The 17,793-nt window shown below is 41.3% G+C and overlaps 19 non-coding genes across 19 annotated transcripts; all 19 read left to right on the forward strand.

The window, feature by feature from the left end:
* Positions 1-136: 136 nt before the first annotated feature.
* Positions 137-219, forward strand: trnal-cag (transfer RNA leucine (anticodon CAG)). The gene has a single exon. It is a non-coding gene; the product is annotated as a tRNA-Leu (tRNA).
* A 925-nt stretch (positions 220-1,144) lies between these two features.
* On the forward strand, positions 1,145-1,227 carry trnal-cag (transfer RNA leucine (anticodon CAG)). Its single transcript has one exon. It is a non-coding gene; the product is annotated as a tRNA-Leu (tRNA).
* A 736-nt stretch (positions 1,228-1,963) lies between these two features.
* trnal-cag (transfer RNA leucine (anticodon CAG)) lies at positions 1,964-2,046 on the forward strand. The gene has a single exon. It is a non-coding gene; the product is annotated as a tRNA-Leu (tRNA).
* Positions 2,047-2,766: 720 nt separating this feature from the next.
* trnal-cag (transfer RNA leucine (anticodon CAG)) lies at positions 2,767-2,849 on the forward strand. Its single transcript has one exon. It is a non-coding gene; the product is annotated as a tRNA-Leu (tRNA).
* A 925-nt stretch (positions 2,850-3,774) lies between these two features.
* Positions 3,775-3,857, forward strand: trnal-cag (transfer RNA leucine (anticodon CAG)). Its single transcript has one exon. It is a non-coding gene; the product is annotated as a tRNA-Leu (tRNA).
* A 758-nt stretch (positions 3,858-4,615) lies between these two features.
* trnal-cag (transfer RNA leucine (anticodon CAG)) lies at positions 4,616-4,698 on the forward strand. Its single transcript has one exon. It is a non-coding gene; the product is annotated as a tRNA-Leu (tRNA).
* A 925-nt stretch (positions 4,699-5,623) lies between these two features.
* Positions 5,624-5,706, forward strand: trnal-cag (transfer RNA leucine (anticodon CAG)). Its single transcript has one exon. It is a non-coding gene; the product is annotated as a tRNA-Leu (tRNA).
* A 903-nt stretch (positions 5,707-6,609) lies between these two features.
* Positions 6,610-6,692, forward strand: trnal-cag (transfer RNA leucine (anticodon CAG)). Its single transcript has one exon. It is a non-coding gene; the product is annotated as a tRNA-Leu (tRNA).
* A 925-nt stretch (positions 6,693-7,617) lies between these two features.
* On the forward strand, positions 7,618-7,700 carry trnal-cag (transfer RNA leucine (anticodon CAG)). The gene has a single exon. It is a non-coding gene; the product is annotated as a tRNA-Leu (tRNA).
* Positions 7,701-8,458: 758 nt separating this feature from the next.
* Positions 8,459-8,541, forward strand: trnal-cag (transfer RNA leucine (anticodon CAG)). The gene has a single exon. It is a non-coding gene; the product is annotated as a tRNA-Leu (tRNA).
* Positions 8,542-9,466: 925 nt separating this feature from the next.
* trnal-cag (transfer RNA leucine (anticodon CAG)) lies at positions 9,467-9,549 on the forward strand. Its single transcript has one exon. It is a non-coding gene; the product is annotated as a tRNA-Leu (tRNA).
* Positions 9,550-10,307: 758 nt separating this feature from the next.
* On the forward strand, positions 10,308-10,390 carry trnal-cag (transfer RNA leucine (anticodon CAG)). Its single transcript has one exon. It is a non-coding gene; the product is annotated as a tRNA-Leu (tRNA).
* Positions 10,391-11,315: 925 nt separating this feature from the next.
* On the forward strand, positions 11,316-11,398 carry trnal-cag (transfer RNA leucine (anticodon CAG)). The gene has a single exon. It is a non-coding gene; the product is annotated as a tRNA-Leu (tRNA).
* Positions 11,399-12,323: 925 nt separating this feature from the next.
* trnal-cag (transfer RNA leucine (anticodon CAG)) lies at positions 12,324-12,406 on the forward strand. The gene has a single exon. It is a non-coding gene; the product is annotated as a tRNA-Leu (tRNA).
* A 758-nt stretch (positions 12,407-13,164) lies between these two features.
* trnal-cag (transfer RNA leucine (anticodon CAG)) lies at positions 13,165-13,247 on the forward strand. Its single transcript has one exon. It is a non-coding gene; the product is annotated as a tRNA-Leu (tRNA).
* A 925-nt stretch (positions 13,248-14,172) lies between these two features.
* Positions 14,173-14,255, forward strand: trnal-cag (transfer RNA leucine (anticodon CAG)). The gene has a single exon. It is a non-coding gene; the product is annotated as a tRNA-Leu (tRNA).
* Positions 14,256-15,180: 925 nt separating this feature from the next.
* On the forward strand, positions 15,181-15,263 carry trnal-cag (transfer RNA leucine (anticodon CAG)). The gene has a single exon. It is a non-coding gene; the product is annotated as a tRNA-Leu (tRNA).
* A 758-nt stretch (positions 15,264-16,021) lies between these two features.
* trnal-cag (transfer RNA leucine (anticodon CAG)) lies at positions 16,022-16,104 on the forward strand. The gene has a single exon. It is a non-coding gene; the product is annotated as a tRNA-Leu (tRNA).
* Positions 16,105-17,029: 925 nt separating this feature from the next.
* trnal-cag (transfer RNA leucine (anticodon CAG)) lies at positions 17,030-17,112 on the forward strand. Its single transcript has one exon. It is a non-coding gene; the product is annotated as a tRNA-Leu (tRNA).
* Positions 17,113-17,793: the final 681 nt, after the last annotated feature.

Below are 17,793 nucleotides of genomic sequence, written 5' to 3' on the forward strand. Positions count from 1 at the left end.
ACCAATGACTATTTGATGTTGAAAGTGCAAGTCAGTATTGTGCATTTACTGGTCTTTGTGGTGATCTCAGGAGGCCGTGCCTATTTCTACTTTCACCTAGTACGCTTTATCCCGACACCAAAGCCAGTTGTTCAGAGTCAGGATGGCCGAGCGGTCTAAGGCGCTGCGTTCAGGTCGCAGTCTCCCCTGGAGGCGTGGGTTCGAATCCCACTTCTGACAAGCTTTTAACGCCTGCATGTCATACTGCTTTGTAATCACCAGTTGACAAATAAATGACTTAAGATAATGGAAATAACACCTAGTTAACATGTGTAGTGAATAATTAAGAGAATCCTTTCAGGTCCCAGTCTCCTCTGGAGGCTTGGGTTCGAATCCCACTTCTGACAAGCTTTTAACGCCTGCATGTCATACTGCTTTGTAATAACCAGTTGACAAATAAATGACTTAAGATAATGGAAATAACACCAAGTTAACATGTGTAGTGAATAAGTATCATATTTTTAACATTCTGCAAAAACAGCTAGTTGATGAGAGGTTGAAAGAGAATTGCAAGAATTTCACAGGCGGGCCACAAAAACAGGCAAATAAAAGGCATCTCGGAACGCACAACTCGTTGGTCGTTGTCATTGGATTGTATTGGCGGGAGGAAAAAAATATTGTCTGCAGGGTAATCGAACTCGCCGCATCTAAAGTCAAGCCACGGGTCACAGGTGAGATCCCTTGTTAAATCCCCCCAAAATAAAACACGATTGCGTTGAAAATAACCATTAAGCCATTTTGCTAAGATTTCCCCCATTTTGACATGTGGACCTGTTGTCACTCTTACCCTGATGGTTGCTGATACTTCCAGACACTTTTTCGGTCTTATCTGAGGTATTTTATAATTTATATCAGAATGGCCATATTCTGAGGCCACTTTAGCGCTCAATCAATGACCATTTACTACGCTTTTTCCATTGAAGGACATATTGAGGATAAATCAATGACTGGAGTTTTTAATTGATAAAAACCAATGACTATTTGATGTTGAAAGTGCAAGTCAGTATTGTGCATTTACTGGTCTTTGTGGTGATCTCAGGAGGCCGTGCCTATTTCTACTTTTACCTAGTACGCTTTATCCCGACACCAAAGCCAGTTGTTCAGAGTCAGGATGGCCGAGCGGTCTAAGGCGCTGCGTTCAGGTCGCAGTCTCCCCTGGAGGTGTGGGTTCGAATCCCACTTCTGACAAGCTTTTAACGCCTGCATGTCATACTGCTTTGTAATAACCAGTTGACAAATAAATGACTTAAGATAATGGAAATAACACCAAGTTAACATGTGTAGTGAATAAGTATCGTATTTTTAACATTCTGCAAAAACAGCTAGTTGATGAGAGGTTGAAAGAGAATTGCAAGAATTTCACAGGCGGGCCACAAAAACAGGCAAATAAAAGGCTTCTCGGAACGCACAACTCGTTGGTCGTTGTCATTGGATTGTATTGGCGGGAGGAAAAAAATATTGTCTGCAGGGTAATCGAACTCGCCGCATCTAAAGTCAAGCCACGGGTCACAGGTGAGATCCCTTGTTAAATCCCCCCAAAATAAAACACGATTGCGTTGAAAATAACCATTAAGCCATTTTGCTAAGATTTCCCCCATTTTGACATGTGGACCTGTTGTCACTCTTACCCTGATGGTTGCTGATACTTCCAGACACTTTTTCGGTCTTATCTGAGGTATTTTATCATTTATATCAGAATGGCCATATTCTGAGGCCACTTTAGCGCTCAATCAATGACCATTTACATATTGAGGATAAATCAATGACTGGAGTTTTTAATTGATAAAAACCAATGACTATTTGATGTTGAAAGTGCAAGTCAGTATTGTGCATTTACTGGTCTTTGTGGTGATCTCAGGAGGCCGTGCCTATTTCTACTTTTACCTAGTACGCTTTATCCCGACACCAAAGCCAGTTGTTCAGAGTCAGGATGGCCGAGCGGTCTAAGGCGCTGCGTTCAGGTCGCAGTCTCCCCTGGAGGCGTGGGTTCGAATCCCACTTCTGACAAGCTTTTAACGCCTGCATGTCATACTGCTTTGTAATAACCAGTTGACAAATAAATGACTTAAGATAATGGAAATAACACCAAGTTAACATGTGTAGTGAATAAGTATCGTATTTTTAACATTCTGCAAAAACAGCTAGTTGTTGAGAGGTTGAAAGAGAATTGCAAGGCATCTCGGAACGCACAACTCGTTGGTCGTTGTCATTGGATTGTATTGGCGGGAGGAAAAAAATATTGTCTGCAGGGTAATCGAACTCGCCGCATCTAAAGTCAAGCCACGGGTCACAGGTGAGATCCCTTGTTAAATCCCCCCAAAATAAAACACGATTGCGTTGAAAATAACCATTAAGCCATTTTGCTAAGATTTCCCCCATTTTGACATGTGGACCTGTTGTCACTCTTACCCTGATGGTTGCTGATACTTCCAGACACTTTTTCGGTCGTATCTGAGGTATTTTATCATTTATATCAGAATGGCCATATTCTGAGGCCACTTTAGCGCTCAATCAATGACCATTTACTACGCTTTTTCCATTGAAGGACATATTGAGGATAAATCAATGACTGGAGTTTTTAATTGATAAAAACCAATGAATGTTTGATGTTGAAAGTGCAAGTCAGTATTGTGCATTTACTGGTCTTTGTGGTGATCTCAGGAGGCCGTGCCTATTTCTACTTTTACCTAGTACGCTTTATCCCGACACCAAAGCCAGTTGTTCAGAGTCAGGATGGCCGAGCGGTCTAAGGCGCTGCGTTCAGGTCGCAGTCTCCCCTGGAGGCGTGGGTTCGAATCCCACTTTTGACAAGCTTTTAACGCCTGCATGTCATACTGCTTTGTAATCACCAGTTGACAAATAAATGACTTAAGATAATGGAAATAACACCTAGTTAACATGTGTAGTGAATAATTAAGAGAATCCTTTCAGTTCCCAGTGTCCTCTGGAGGCTTGGGTTCGAATCCCACTTCTGACAAGCTTTTAACGCCTGCATGTCATACTGCTTTGTAATAACCAGTTGACAAATAAATGACTTAAGATAATGGAAATAACACCAAGTTAACATGTGTAGTGAATAAGTATCATATTTTTAACATTCTGCAAAAACAGCTAGTTGATGAGAGGTTGAAAGAGAATTGCAAGAATTTCACAGGCGGGCCACAAAAACAGGCAAATAAAAGGCATCTCGGAACGCACAACTCGTTGGTCGTTGTCATTGGATTGTATTGGCGGGAGGAAAAAAATATTGTCTGCAGGGTAATCGAACTCGCCGCATCTAAAGTCAAGCCACGGGTCACAGGTGAGATCCCTTGTTAAATCCCCCCAAAATAAAACACGATTGCGTTGAAAATAACCATTAAGCCATTTTGCTAAGATTTCCCCCATTTTGACATGTGGACCTGTTGTCACTCTTACCCTGATGGTTGCTGATACTTCCAGACACTTTTTCGGTCTTATCTGAGGTATTTTATAATTTATATCAGAATGGCCATATTCTGAGGCCACTTTAGCGCTCAATCAATGACCATTTACTACGCTTTTTCCATTGAAGGACATATTGAGGATAAATCAATGACTGGAGTTTTTAATTGATAAAAACCAATGACTATTTGATGTTGAAAGTGCAAGTCAGTATTGTGCATTTACTGGTCTTTGTGGTGATCTCAGGAGGCCGTGCCTATTTCTACTTTTACCTAGTACGCTTTATCCCGACACCAAAGCCAGTTGTTCAGAGTCAGGATGGCCGAGCGGTCTAAGGCGCTGCGTTCAGGTCGCAGTCTCCCCTGGAGGCTTGGGTTCGAATCCCACTTCTGACAAGCTTTTAACGCCTGCATGTCATACTGCTTTGTAATAACCAGTTGACAAATAAATGACTTAAGATAATGGAAATAACACCAAGTTAACATGTGTAGTGAATAAGTATCGTATTTTTAACATTCTGCAAAAACAGCTAGTTGATGAGAGGTTGAAAGAGAATTGCAAGAATTTCACAGGCGGGCCACAAAAACAGGCAAATAAAAGGCATCTCGGAACGCACAACTCGTTGGTCGTTGTCATTGGATTGTATTGGCGGGAGGAAAAAAATATTGTCTGCAGGGTAATCGAACTCGCCGCATCTAAAGTCAAGCCACGGGTCACAGGTGAGATCCCTTGTTAAATCCCCCCAAAATAAAACACGATTGCGTTGAAAATAACCATTAAGCCATTTTGCTAAGATTTCCCCCATTTTGACATGTGGACCTGTTGTCACTCTTACCCTGATGGTTGCTGATACTTCCAGACACTTTTTCGGTCTTATCTGAGGTATTTTATAATTTATATCAGAATGGCCATATTCTGAGGCCACTTTAGCGCTCAATCAATGACCATTTACTACGCTTTTTCCATTGAAGGACATATTGAGGATAAATCAATGACTGGAGTTTTTAATTGATAAAAACCAATGACTATTTGATGTTGAAAGTGCAAGTCAGTATTGTGCATTTACTGGTCTTTGTGGTGATCTCAGGAGGCCGTGCCTATTTCTACTTTTACCTAGTACGCTTTATCCCGACACCAAAGCCAGTTGTTCAGAGTCAGGATGGCCGAGCGGTCTAAGGCGCTGCGTTCAGGTCGCAGTCTCCCCTGGAGGCGTGGGTTCGAATCCCACTTCTGACAAGCTTTTAACGCCTGCATGTCATACTGCTTTGTAATCACCAGTTGACAAATAAATGACTTAAGATAATGGAAATAACACCTAGTTAACATGTGTAGTGAATAATTAAGAGAATCCTTTCAGGTCCCAGTCTCCTCTGGAGGCTTGGGTTCGAATCCCACTTCTGACAAGCTTTTAACGCCTGCATGTCATACTGCTTTGTAATAACCAGTTGACAAATAAATGACTTAAGATAATGGAAATAACACCAAGTTAACATGTGTAGTGAATAAGTATCATATTTTTAACATTCTGCAAAAACAGCTAGTTGATGAGAGGTTGAAAGAGAATTGCAAGAATTTCACAGGCGGGCCACAAAAACAGGCAAATAAAAGGCATCTCGGAACGCACAACTCGTTGGTCGTTGTCATTGGATTGTATTGGCGGGAGGAAAAAAATATTGTCTGCAGGGTAATCGAACTCGCCGCATCTAAAGTCAAGCCACGGGTCACAGGTGAGATCCCTTGTTAAATCCCCCCAAAATAAAACACGATTGCGTTGAAAATAACCATTAAGCCATTTTGCTAAGATTTCCCCCATTTTGACATGTGGACCTGTTGTCACTCTTACCCTGATGGTTGCTGATACTTCCAGACACTTTTTCGGTCTTATCTGAGGTATTTTATCATTTATATCAGAATGGCCATATTCTGAGGCCACTTTAGCGCTCAATCAATGACCATTTACTACGCTTTTTCCATTGAAGGACATATTGAGGATAAATCAATGACTGGAGTTTTTAATTGATAAAAACCAATGACTATTTGATGTTGAAAGTGCAAGTCAGTATTGTGCATTTACTGGTCTTTGTGGTGATCTCAGGAGGCCGTGCCTATTTCTACTTTTACCTAGTACGCTTTATCCCGACACCAAAGCCAGTTGTTCAGAGTCAGGATGGCCGAGCGGTCTAAGGCGCTGCGTTCAGGTCGCAGTCTCCCCTGGAGGCGTGGGTTCGAATCCCACTTCTGACAAGCTTTTAACGCCTGCATGTCATACTGCTTTGTAATCACCAGTTGACAAATAAATGACTTAAGATAATGGAAATAACACCTAGTTAACATGTGTAGTGAATAATTAAGAGAATCCTTTCAGGTCCCAGTCTCCTCTGGAGGCTTGGGTTCGAATCCCACTTCTGACAAGCTTTTAACGCCTGCATGTCATACTGCTTTGTAATAACCAGTTGACAAATAAATGACTTAAGATAATGGAAATAACACCAAGTTAACATGTGTAGTGAATAAGTATCATATTTTTAACATTCTGCAAAAACAGCTAGTTGATGAGAGGTTGAAAGAGAATTGCAAGAATTTCACAGGCGGGCCACAAAAACAGGCAAATAAAAGGCATCTCGGAACGCACAACTCGTTGGTCGTTGTCATTGGATTGTATTGGCGGGAGGAAAAAAATATTGTCTGCAGGGTAATCGAACTCGCCGCATCTAAAGTCAAGCCACGGGTCACAGGTGAGATCCCTTGTTAAATCCCCCCAAAATAAAACACGATTGCGTTGAAAATAACCATTAAGCCATTTTGCTAAGATTTCCCCCATTTTGACATGTGGACCTGTTGTCACTCTTACCCTGATGGTTGCTGATACTTCCAGACACTTTTTCGGTCTTATCTGAGGTATTTTATCATTTATATCAGAATGGCCATATTCTGAGGCCACTTTAGCGCTCAATCAATGACCATTTACATATTGAGGATAAATCAATGACTGGAGTTTTTAATTGATAAAAACCAATGACTATTTGATGTTGAAAGTGCAAGTCAGTATTGTGCATTTACTGGTCTTTGTGGTGATCTCAGGAGGCCGTGCCTATTTCTACTTTTACCTAGTACGCTTTATCCCGACACCAAAGCCAGTTGTTCAGAGTCAGGATGGCCGAGCGGTCTAAGGCGCTGCGTTCAGGTCGCAGTCTCCCCTGGAGGCGTGGGTTCGAATCCCACTTCTGACAAGCTTTTAACGCCTGCATGTCATACTGCTTTGTAATCACCAGTTGACAAATAAATGACTTAAGATAATGGAAATAACACCTAGTTAACATGTGTAGTGAATAATTAAGAGAATCCTTTCAGGTCCCAGTCTCCTCTGGAGGCTTGGGTTCGAATCCCACTTCTGACAAGCTTTTAACGCCTGCATGTCATACTGCTTTGTAATAACCAGTTGACAAATAAATGACTTAAGATAATGGAAATAACACCAAGTTAACATGTGTAGTGAATAAGTATCATATTTTTAACATTCTGCAAAAACAGCTAGTTGATGAGAGGTTGAAAGAGAATTGCAAGAATTTCACAGGCGGGCCACAAAAACAGGCAAATAAAAGGCATCTCGGAACGCACAACTCGTTGGTCGTTGTCATTGGATTGTATTGGCGGGAGGAAAAAAATATTGTCTGCAGGGTAATCGAACTCGCCGCATCTAAAGTCAAGCCACGGGTCACAGGTGAGATCCCTTGTTAAATCCCCCCAAAATAAAACACGATTGCGTTGAAAATAACCATTAAGCCATTTTGGTAAGATTTCCCCCATTTTGACATGTGGACCTGTTGTCACTCTTACCCTGATGGTTGCTGATACTTCCAGACACTTTTTCGGTCTTATCTGAGGTATTTTATCATTTATATCAGAATGGCCATATTCTGAGGCCACTTTAGCGCTCAATCAATGACCATTTACTACGCTTTTTCCATTGAAGGACATATTGAGGATAAATCAATGACTGGAGTTTTTAATTGATAAAAACCAATGACTATTTGATGTTGAAAGTGCAAGTCAGTATTGTGCATTTACTGGTCTTTGTGGTGATCTCAGGAGGCCGTGCCTATTTCTACTTTTACCTAGTACGCTTTATCCCGACACCAAAGCCAGTTGTTCAGAGTCAGGATGGCCGAGCGGTCTAAGGCGCTGCGTTCAGGTCGCAGTCTTCCCTGGAGGGGTGTGTTCGAATCCCACTTCTGACAAGCTTTTAACGCCTGCATGTCATACTGCTTTGTAATAACCAGTTGACAAATAAATGACTTAAGATAATGGAAATAACACCAAGTTAACATGTGTAGTGAATAAGTATCGTATTTTTAACATTCTGCAAAAACAGCTAGTTGATGAGAGGTTGAAAGAGAATTGCAAGAATTTCACAGGCGGGCCACAAAAACAGGCAAATAAAAGGCATCTCGGAACGCACAACTCGTTGGTCGTTGTCATTGGATTGTATTGGCAGGAGGAAAAAAATATTGTCTGCAGGGTAATCGAACTCGCCGCATCTAAAGTCAAGCCACGGGTCACAGGTGAGATCCCTTGTTAAATCCCCCCAAAATAAAACACGATTGCGTTGAAAATAACCATTAAGCCATTTTGCTAAGATTTCCCCCATTTTGACATGTGGACCTGTTGTCACTCTTACCCTGATGGTTGCTGATACTTCCAGACACTTTTTCGGTCTTATCTGAGGTATTTTATCATTTATATCAGAATGGCCATATTCTGAGGCCACTTTAGCGCTCAATCAATGACCATTTACTACGCTTTTTCCATTGAAGGACATATTGAGGATAAATCAATGACTGGAGTTTTTAATTTATAAAAACCAATGACTATTTGATGTTGAAAGTGCAAGTCAGTATTGTGCATTTACTGGTCTTTGTGGTGATCTCAGGAGGCCGTGCCTATTTCTACTTTTACCTAGTACGCTTTATCCCGACACCAAAGCCAGTTGTTCAGAGTCAGGATGGCCGAGCGGTCTAAGGTGCTGCGTTCAGGTCGCAGTCTCCCCTGGAGGCGTGGGTTCGAATCCCACTTCTGACAAGCTTTTAACGCCTGCATGTCATACTGCTTTGTAATCACCAGTTGACAAATAAATGACTTAAGATAATGGAAATAACACCTAGTTAACATGTGTAGTGAATAATTAAGAGAATCCTTTCAGGTCCCAGTCTCCCCTGGAGGCTTGGGTTCGAATCCCACTTCTGACAAGCTTTTAACGCCTGCATGTCATACTGCTTTGTAATAACCAGTTGACAAATAAATGACTTAAGATAATGGAAATAACACCAAGTTAACATGTGTAGTGAATAAGTATCATATTTTTAACATTCTGCAAAAACAGCTAGTTGATGAGAGGTTGAAAGAGAATTGCAAGAATTTCACAGGCGGGCCACAAAAACAGGCAAATAAAAGGCATCTCGGAACGCACAACTCGTTGGTCGTTGTCATTGGATTGTATTGGCGGGAGGAAAAAAATATTGTCTGCAGGGTAATCGAACTCGCCGCATCTAAAGTCAAGCCACGGGTCACAGGTGAGATCCCTTGTTAAATCCCCCCAAAATAAAACACGATTGCGTTGAAAATAACCATTAAGCCATTTTGCTAAGATTTCCCCCATTTTGACATGTGGACCTGTTGTCACTCTTACCCTGATGGTTGCTGATACTTCCAGACACTTTTTCGGTCTTATCTGAGGTATTTTATAATTTATATCAGAATGGCCATATTCTGAGGCCACTTTAGCGCTCAATCAATGACCATTTACTACGCTTTTTCCATTGAAGGACATATTGAGGATAAATCAATGACTGGAGTTTTTAATTGATAAAAACCAATGACTATTTGATGTTGAAAGTGCAAGTCAGTATTGTGCATTTACTGGTCTTTGTGGTGATCTCAGGAGGCCGTGCCTATTTCTACTTTTACCTAGTACGCTTTATCCCGACACCAAAGCCAGTTGTTCAGAGTCAGGATGGCCGAGCGGTCTAAGGCGCTGCGTTCAGGTCGCAGTCTCCCCTGGAGGGGTGTGTTCGAATCCCACTTCTGACAAGCTTTTAACGCCTGCATGTCATACTGCTTTGTAATAACCAGTTGACAAATAAATGACTTAAGATAATGGAAATAACACCAAGTTAACATGTGTAGTGAATAAGTATCGTATTTTTAACATTCTGCAAAAACAGCTAGTTGATGAGAGGTTGAAAGAGAATTGCAAGAATTTCACAGGCGGGCCACAAAAACAGGCAAATAAAAGGCATCTCGGAACGCACAACTCGTTGGTCGTTGTCATTGGATTGTATTGGCAGGAGGAAAAAAATATTGTCTGCAGGGTAATCGAACTCGCCGCATCTAAAGTCAAGCCACGGGTCACAGGTGAGATCCCTTGTTAAATCCCCCCAAAATAAAACACGATTGCGTTGAAAATAACCATTAAGCCATTTTGCTAAGATTTCCCCCATTTTGACATGTGGACCTGTTGTCACTCTTACCCTGATGGTTGCTGATACTTCCAGACACTTTTTCGGTCTTATCTGAGGTATTTTATCATTTATATCAGAATGGCCATATTTTGAGGCCACTTTAGCGCTCAATCAATGACCATTTACTACGCTTTTTCCATTGAAGGACATATTGAGGATAAATCAATGACTGGAGTTTTTAATTTATAAAAACCAATGACTATTTGATGTTGAAAGTGCAAGTCAGTATTGTGCATTTACTGGTCTTTGTGGTGATCTCAGGAGGCCGTGCCTATTTCTACTTTTACCTAGTACGCTTTATCCCGACACCAAAGCCAGTTGTTCAGAGTCAGGATGGCCGAGCGGTCTAAGGTGCTGCGTTCAGGTCGCAGTCTCCCCTGGAGGCGTGGGTTCGAATCCCACTTCTGACAAGCTTTTAACGCCTGCATGTCATACTGCTTTGTAATCACCAGTTGACAAATAAATGACTTAAGATAATGGAAATAACACCTAGTTAACATGTGTAGTGAATAATTAAGAGAATCCTTTCAGGTCCCAGTCTCCTCTGGAGGCTTGGGTTCGAATCCCACTTCTGACAAGCTTTTAACGCCTGCATGTCATACTGCTTTGTAATAACCAGTTGACAAATAAATGACTTAAGATAATGGAAATAACACCAAGTTAACATGTGTAGTGAATAAGTATCATATTTTTAACATTCTGCAAAAACAGCTAGTTGATGAGAGGTTGAAAGAGAATTGCAAGAATTTCACAGGCGGGCCACAAAAACAGGCAAATAAAAGGCATCTCGGAACGCACAACTCGTTGGTCGTTGTCATTGGATTGTATTGGCGGGAGGAAAAAAATATTGTTTGCAGGGTAATCGAACTCGCCGCATCTAAAGTCAAGCCACGGGTCACAGGTGAGATCCCTTGTTAAATCCCCCCAAAATAAAACACGATTGCGTTGAAAATAACCATTAAGCCATTTTGCTAAGATTTCCCCCATTTTGACATGTGGACCTGTTGTCACTCTTACCCTGATGGTTGCTGATACTTCCAGACACTTTTTCGGTCTTATCTGAGGTATTTTATCATTTATATCAGAATGGCCATATTCTGAGGCCACTTTAGCGCTCAATCAATGACCATTTACTACGCTTTTTCCATTGAAGGACATATTGAGGATAAATCAATGACTGGAGTTTTTAATTGATAAAAACCAATGAATGTTTGATGTTGAAAGTGCAAGTCAGTATTGTGCATTTACTGGTCTTTGTGGTGATCTCAGGAGGCCGTGCCTATTTCTACTTTTACCTAGTACGCTTTATCCCGACACCAAAGCCAGTTGTTCAGAGTCAGGATGGCCGAGCGGTCTAAGGCGCTGCGTTCAGGTCGCAGTCTCCCCTGGAGGCGTGGGTTCGAATCCCACTTCTGACAAGCTTTTAACGCCTGCATGTCATACTGCTTTGTAATCACCAGTTGACAAATAAATGACTTAAGATAATGGAAATAACACCTAGTTAACATGTGTAGTGAATAATTAAGAGAATCCTTTCAGTTCCCAGTGTCCTCTGGAGGCTTGGGTTCGAATCCCACTTCTGACAAGCTTTTAACGCCTGCATGTCATACTGCTTTGTAATAACCAGTTGACAAATAAATGACTTAAGATAATGGAAATAACACCAAGTTAACATGTGTAGTGAATAAGTATCATATTTTTAACATTCTGCAAAAACAGCTAGTTGATGAGAGGTTGAAAGAGAATTGCAAGAATTTCACAGGCGGGCCACAAAAACAGGCAAATAAAAGGCATCTCGGAACGCACAACTCGTTGGTCGTTGTCATTGGATTGTATTGGCGGGAGGAAAAAAATATTGTCTGCAGGGTAATCGAACTCGCCGCATCTAAAGTCAAGCCACGGGTCACAGGTGAGATCCCTTGTTAAATCCCCCCAAAATAAAACACGATTGCGTTGAAAATAACCATTAAGCCATTTTGCTAAGATTTCCCCCATTTTGACATGTGGACCTGTTGTCACTCTTACCCTGATGGTTGCTGATACTTCCAGACACTTTTTCGGTCTTATCTGAGGTATTTTATAATTTATATCAGAATGGCCATATTCTGAGGCCACTTTAGCGCTCAATCAATGACCATTTACTACGCTTTTTCCATTGAAGGACATATTGAGGATAAATCAATGACTGGAGTTTTTAATTGATAAAAACCAATGACTATTTGATGTTGAAAGTGCAAGTCAGTATTGTGCATTTACTGGTCTTTGTGGTGATCTCAGGAGGCCGTGCCTATTTCTACTTTTACCTAGTACGCTTTATCCCGACACCAAAGCCAGTTGTTCAGAGTCAGGATGGCCGAGCGGTCTAAGGCGCTGCGTTCAGGTCGCAGTCTTCCCTGGAGGGGTGTGTTCGAATCCCACTTCTGACAAGCTTTTAACGCCTGCATGTCATACTGCTTTGTAATAACCAGTTGACAAATAAATGACTTAAGATAATGGAAATAACACCAAGTTAACATGTGTAGTGAATAAGTATCGTATTTTTAACATTCTGCAAAAACAGCTAGTTGATGAGAGGTTGAAAGAGAATTGCAAGAATTTCACAGGCGGGCCACAAAAACAGGCAAATAAAAGGCATCTCGGAACGCACAACTCGTTGGTCGTTGTCATTGGATTGTATTGGCGGGAGGAAAAAAATATTGTCTGCAGGGTAATCGAACTCGCCGCATCTAAAGTCAAGCCACGGGTCACAGGTGAGATCCCTTGTTAAATCCCCCCAAAATAAAACACGATTGCGTTGAAAATAACCATTAAGCCATTTTGCTAAGATTTCCCCCATTTTGACATGTGGACCTGTTGTCACTCTTACCCTGATGGTTGCTGATACTTCCAGACACTTTTTCGGTCTTATCTGAGGTATTTTATCATTTATATCAGAATGGCCATATTCTGAGGCCACTTTAGCGCTCAATCAATGACCATTTACTACGCTTTTTCCATTGAAGGACATATTGAGGATAAATCAATGACTGGAGTTTTTAATTGATAAAAACCAATGACTATTTGATGTTGAAAGTGCAAGTCAGTATTGTGCATTTACTGGTCTTTGTGGTGATCTCAGGAGGCCGTGCCTATTTCTACTTTTACCTAGTACGCTTTATCCCGACACCAAAGCCAGTTGTTCAGAGTCAGGATGGCCGAGCGGTCTAAGGTGCTGCGTTCAGATCGCAGTCTCCCCTGGAGGCGTGGGTTCGAATCCCACTTCTGACAAGCTTTTAACGCCTGCATGTCATACTGCTTTGTAATCACCAGTTGACAAATAAATGACTTAAGATAATGGAAATAACACCTAGTTAACATGTGTAGTGAATAATTAAGAGAATCCTTTCAGGTCCCAGTCTCCTCTGGAGGCTTGGGTTCGAATCCCACTTCTGACAAGCTTTTAACGCCTGCATGTCATACTGCTTTGTAATAACCAGTTGACAAATAAATGACTTAAGATAATGGAAATAACACCAAGTTAACATGTGTAGTGAATAAGTATCGTATTTTTAACATTCTGCAAAAACAGCTAGTTGATGAGAGGTTGAAAGAGAATTGCAAGAATTTCACAGGCGGGCCACAAAAACAGGCAAATAAAAGGCATCTCGGAACGCACAACTCGTTGGTCGTTGTCATTGGATTGTATTGGCAGGAGGAAAAAAATATTGTCTGCAGGGTAATCGAACTCGCCGCATCTAAAGTCAAGCCACGGGTCACAGGTGAGATCCCTTGTTAAATCCCCCCAAAATAAAACACGATTGCGTTGAAAATAACCATTAAGCCATTTTGCTAAGATTTCCCCCATTTTGACATGTGGACCTGTTGTCACTCTTACCCTGATGGTTGCTGATACTTCCAGACACTTTTTCGGTCTTATCTGAGGTATTTTATCATTTATATCAGAATGGCCATATTCTGAGGCCACTTTAGCGCTCAATCAATGACCATTTACTACGCTTTTTCCATTGAAGGACATATTGAGGATAAATCAATGACTGGAGTTTTTAATTTATAAAAACCAATGACTATTTGATGTTGAAAGTGCAAGTCAGTATTGTGCATTTACTGGTCTTTGTGGTGATCTCAGGAGGCCGTGCCTATTTCTACTTTTACCTAGTACGCTTTATCCCGACACCAAAGCCAGTTGTTCAGAGTCAGGATGGCCGAGCGGTCTAAGGTGCTGCGTTCAGGTCGCAGTCTCCCCTGGAGGCGTGGGTTCGAATCCCACTTCTGACAAGCTTTTAACGCCTGCATGTCATACTGCTTTGTAATCACCAGTTGACAAATAAATGACTTAAGATAATGGAAATAACACCTAGTTAACATGTGTAGTGAATAATTAAGAGAATCCTTTCAGGTCCCAGTCTCCCCTGGAGGCTTGGGTTCGAATCCCACTTCTGACAAGCTTTTAACGCCTGCATGTCATACTGCTTTGTAATAACCAGTTGACAAATAAATGACTTAAGATAATGGAAATAACACCAAGTTAACATGTGTAGTGAATAAGTATCATATTTTTAACATTCTGCAAAAACAGCTAGTTGATGAGAGGTTGAAAGAGAATTGCAAGAATTTCACAGGCGGGCCACAAAAACAGGCAAATAAAAGGCATCTCGGAACGCACAACTCGTTGGTCGTTGTCATTGGATTGTATTGGCGGGAGGAAAAAAATATTGTCTGCAGGGTAATCGAACTCGCCGCATCTAAAGTCAAGCCACGGGTCACAGGTGAGATCCCTTGTTAAATCCCCCCAAAATAAAACACGATTGCGTTGAAAATAACCATTAAGCCATTTTGCTAAGATTTCCCCCATTTTGACATGTGGACCTGTTGTCACTCTTACCCTGATGGTTGCTGATACTTCCAGACACTTTTTCGGTCTTATCTGAGGTATTTTATAATTTATATCAGAATGGCCATATTCTGAGGCCACTTTAGCGCTCAATCAATGACCATTTACTACGCTTTTTCCATTGAAGGACATATTGAGGATAAATCAATGACTGGAGTTTTTAATTGATAAAAACCAATGACTATTTGATGTTGAAAGTGCAAGTCAGTATTGTGCATTTACTGGTCTTTGTGGTGATCTCAGGAGGCCGTGCCTATTTCTACTTTTACCTAGTACGCTTTATCCCGACACCAAAGCCAGTTGTTCAGAGTCAGGATGGCCGAGCGGTCTAAGGCGCTGCGTTCAGGTCGCAGTCTCCCCTGGAGGGGTGTGTTCGAATCCCACTTCTGACAAGCTTTTAACGCCTGCATGTCATACTGCTTTGTAATAACCAGTTGACAAATAAATGACTTAAGATAATGGAAATAACACCAAGTTAACATGTGTAGTGAATAAGTATCGTATTTTTAACATTCTGCAAAAACAGCTAGTTGATGAGAGGTTGAAAGAGAATTGCAAGAATTTCACAGGCGGGCCACAAAAACAGGCAAATAAAAGGCATCTCGGAACGCACAACTCGTTGGTCGTTGTCATTGGATTGTATTGGCAGGAGGAAAAAAATATTGTCTGCAGGGTAATCGAACTCGCCGCATCTAAAGTCAAGCCACGGGTCACAGGTGAGATCCCTTGTTAAATCCCCCCAAAATAAAACACGATTGCGTTGAAAATAACCATTAAGCCATTTTGCTAAGATTTCCCCCATTTTGACATGTGGACCTGTTGTCACTCTTACCCTGATGGTTGCTGATACTTCCAGACACTTTTTCGGTCTTATCTGAGGTATTTTATCATTTATATCAGAATGGCCATATTTTGAGGCCACTTTAGCGCTCAATCAATGACCATTTACTACGCTTTTTCCATTGAAGGACATATTGAGGATAAATCAATGACTGGAGTTTTTAATTTATAAAAACCAATGACTATTTGATGTTGAAAGTGCAAGTCAGTATTGTGCATTTACTGGTCTTTGTGGTGATCTCAGGAGGCCGTGCCTATTTCTACTTTTACCTAGTACGCTTTATCCCGACACCAAAGCCAGTTGTTCAGAGTCAGGATGGCCGAGCGGTCTAAGGTGCTGCGTTCAGGTCGCAGTCTCCCCTGGAGGCGTGGGTTCGAATCCCACTTCTGACAAGCTTTTAACGCCTGCATGTCATACTGCTTTGTAATCACCAGTTGACAAATAAATGACTTAAGATAATGGAAATAACACCTAGTTAACATGTGTAGTGAATAATTAAGAGAATCCTTTCAGGTCCCAGTCTCCTCTGGAGGCTTGGGTTCGAATCCCACTTCTGACAAGCTTTTAACGCCTGCATGTCATACTGCTTTGTAATAACCAGTTGACAAATAAATGACTTAAGATAATGGAAATAACACCAAGTTAACATGTGTAGTGAATAAGTATCATATTTTTAACATTCTGCAAAAACAGCTAGTTGATGAGAGGTTGAAAGAGAATTGCAAGAATTTCACAGGCGGGCCACAAAAACAGGCAAATAAAAGGCATCTCGGAACGCACAACTCGTTGGTCGTTGTCATTGGATTGTATTGGCGGGAGGAAAAAAATATTGTTTGCAGGGTAATCGAACTCGCCGCATCTAAAGTCAAGCCACGGGTCACAGGTGAGATCCCTTGTTAAATCCCCCCAAAATAAAACACGATTGCGTTGAAAATAACCATTAAGCCATTTTGCTAAGATTTCCCCCATTTTGACATGTGGACCTGTTGTCACTCTTACCCTGATGGTTGCTGATACTTCCAGACACTTTTTCGGTCTTATCTGAGGTATTTTATCATTTATATCAGAATGGCCATATTCTGAGGCCACTTTAGCGCTCAATCAATGACCATTTACTACGCTTTTTCCATTGAAGGACATATTGAGGATAAATCAATGACTGGAGTTTTTAATTGATAAAAACCAATGACTGTTTGATGTTGAAAGTGCAAGTCAGTATTGTGCATTTACTGGTCTTTGTGGTGATCTCAGGAGGCCGTGCCTATTTCTACTTTTACCTAGTACGCTTTATCCCGACACCAAAGCCAGTTGTTCAGAGTCAGGATGGCCGAGCGGTCTAAGGCGCTGCGTTCAGGTCGCAGTCTCCCCTGGAGGCGTGGGTTCGAATCCCACTTCTGAGAAGCTTTTAACGCCTGCATGTCATAGTGCTTTGTAATCAACAGTTGACAAATAAATGACTTAAGATAATGGAAATAACACCTAGTTAACATGTGTAGTGAATAATTAAGAGAATCCTTTCAGTTCCCAGTGTCCTCTGGAGGCTTGGGTTCGAATCCCACTTCTGACAAGCTTTTAACGCCTGCATGTCATACTGCTTTGTAATAACCAGTTGACAAATAAATGACTTAAGATAATGGAAATAACACCAAGTTAACATGTGTAGTGAATAAGTATCATATTTTTAACATTCTGCAAAAACAGCTAGTTGATGAGAGGTTGAAAGAGAATTGCAAGAATTTCACAGGCGGGCCACAAAAACAGGCAAATAAAAGGCATCTCGGAACGCACAACTCGTTGGTCGTTGTCATTGGATTGTATTGGCGGGAGGAAAAAAATATTGTCTGCAGGGTAATCGAACTCGCCGCATCTAAAGTCAAGCCACGGGTCACAGGTGAGATCCCTTGTTAAATCCCCCCAAAATAAAACACGATTGCGTTGAAAATAACCATTAAGCCATTTTGCTAAGATTTCCCCCATTTTGACATGTGGACCTGTTGTCACTCTTACCCTGATGGTTGCTGATACTTCCAGACACTTTTTCGGTCTTATCTGAGGTATTTTATAATTTATATCAGAATGGC

Source organism: Salmo salar, chromosome 16 (assembly GCF_965601325.2).
Source record: "Salmo salar chromosome 16, fSalSal1, whole genome shotgun sequence".
Classification (NCBI taxonomy): domain Eukaryota; kingdom Metazoa; phylum Chordata; class Actinopteri; order Salmoniformes; family Salmonidae; genus Salmo; species Salmo salar.